The sequence below is a fragment of the Cibotium barometz genome, chromosome 7, assembly GCF_041138505.1.
Source record: "Cibotium barometz isolate CiBa-2024 chromosome 7, ASM4113850v1, whole genome shotgun sequence".
NCBI classification, from domain to species: domain Eukaryota; kingdom Viridiplantae; phylum Streptophyta; class Polypodiopsida; order Cyatheales; family Cibotiaceae; genus Cibotium; species Cibotium barometz.
In genome coordinates this window covers 2,143,650-2,146,187 of record NC_141052.1, presented here as the reverse complement: position 1 = coordinate 2,146,187, position 2,538 = coordinate 2,143,650, and positions in this window count along the sequence as shown.

Below are 2,538 nucleotides of genomic sequence, written 5' to 3'. Positions count from 1 at the left end.
ATGTACAACGGTCAGTGTGTAACTGCTAGTAAGTGAGCTGGTAAGATACGTGTGCCATCACTCTCAATAGGTAGACCCGTCGGTGTAGTACAACTGTAGTATCACTAGCGTAGATCCTCGCACGTGCCAGTGATGAGTGTCGGTGGGGAAATCAGCCAGGTGGACCATGTGATGAGCTTGATATGTCAACATGAGAGTGGTGTTAATAACATGCAAAGTTTCCTCAAGTGCATGTACTCGTGCAATCACCTTCTTAAACTCATGCATATCTACGAGACCATGATTGCCAAGTGCATCAACATCCTCTTCGGCATCGGCCATGTTGGCATCTTGTTCAAGCACAACGGCCGTGCGAGAGTCACCAACAATCCCACCCGAAGGTTGTGTCTCACTAGCACCAGGCATGTGACTTTCAAAATCAAAATGGAGATGAGACGATACGTCGTTTGAGGCCATGGTATGCACGTGCTTACAAAATAAGAGAACGAGTTACCGCCAAAAGTGTAACACCAATCGAGTCGAGAAACGCAATCATTGTAGGACTCTCCTCTTATCGGCACGTAATTTGAGAAGATTTTGCTTCACACTTCACAAATCCCTACATGCATATACTTGCATGTCACCATTCGTCGTAGATCGTACCTTGTCCACCATGAAAGTTGAGGATGAAACTTTTCAAAATGTTGTTGCAAAAAATACAGAGAATTAATTGATTAATTTCTGTAATATATCTCGTCCGTAGCTCGATGCAACACCGAAATCTCTTTTGTAGCAAGCAAATAAGTAAAATAGCTTGCTAATATGATGAAGAAAGCCAACCGGAGTGGGACAAGGCTCTTAGGAATGGCCCAAGACCTAACCTTGTCCACTATGTTTGAAGAGGAGAAGAAAAAAATGTAGTTTTTCAAAAAAGCAATTTTTGCAGAGACAAAACTACTTCTAGCACCCAAGCCAAGCCAAATCTCACTTTGATACAGAGGCAAAAGCTGATGTATAGGTTGATATGCTTCTAACAAGCCCAAGATCTCCTAATTTTGAGCTCGTCAACTTTCCACCCTTTTTTCTCCTAAGGGAGGGTTCCCACTGTGCGGCAAGCTAATTTGAGAAGCTGACAAGCTATTTTTAGAAGCTTGCATGCACACCATCCTATTTTGAGAGAGCTTTTTGCATGGTTTTCCCTCTCTTGATCTCACCTAGCTCTGATACCAATGTAAGAAGGTGGAAGTCGGTTCGCCTTCCAATTGTATAATGATGTTTTAGGGCCTCGCATTGGATTTTATACTGAAACCCTAGCTCGCATCCACACCTCCTAGCCTAGCCCCCCATCTCACTAGAAGAGCCGTGCTAGCCTAGGTGCACACACACATTAGCCAACCCTTAAACCCATTAACCCCTGAACCCCGCGCTAGCACTACTAACGCTCTTGAGACTCCAAAATCCATTAAGTATGCTACGGTTCGGACTTCCGTAGGACCTATGTCCTGACATCCGTACGAGACATATTCATGACCTAAAAGTCAAGAACCATAGTGTGTTCTTGCACAAACACAGGCACTTGTTGCACTTGAGTATCCCAAACATCGTGATCATCCCCATTAATTGTGGACACCACGTAACGATGGGAGCTTTTTGTCTCGTCGTGCAGCTTTAATTTCTTAACTAATGCATAGTTCAAGAAATTATGCGTGGCACCATCGTCAATGAGAATGCGTACTTGATTACCATAAATGGAACCATGCATACAGACCAAGTCATGTGGCCCAAATGTCTCTTCCCACATAGATGCAGTGAGACAACAATCATCCATCTCGGCCGTGTGCGATACCTCTACCGCAGAATACTTAGAATAAGCATCCAAGGGAAGCTTTTGTACCATGTGTGTAGCCTTCTCCTTCTCCTTGCCCTTATCCTTATTCTTATGAGGCAATTATGGATAATTTTTCTTCTCACGATCACTACCTAAGCAATGATAACATAGTTTCTCTTTCTTGGCCAATTCATACTCCTGCGGAGACAACGGTCCACTAGACCCCTTAGACTTCTTGGTGGTCTCTATAGAGGAACTTGCAAACTTTTGCTTGTGAGCAAAAGATTATTGGTTATTGAATTTGGCCGACTTATCCTTGCCCCCTTTATCAAGAGTATCATCAAAGATTAGGGCACTTTGGATAGCCGCTTCCAAGGTTTTGGGATATTGGGTTTTCACCTTAGCTTGATACTCTTTATCAAGACCACAAACAAACCCTCTAATTGTTTAAAATTGGTTCAAACCATCCAATTTGAGAATGACTTCCCGATACTTGGACACATACTGGTTAAGTGTTAGACCTTCCATCTTGCACTTATCCCAGGCTGTCAAATTTGAGAATGACTTCCCGATACTTGGACACATACTGGTTAAGTGTTAGACCTTCCATCTTGCACTTATCCCAGGCTGTCCAATTTCTCTCTTCCTCATTTTGGGGTAAGAACTCTTTCTTAAATGCTGCTTCAAACTCCTCCCAAGTCTTAGGGCGAGTGAGAATGGGTAAACTCATC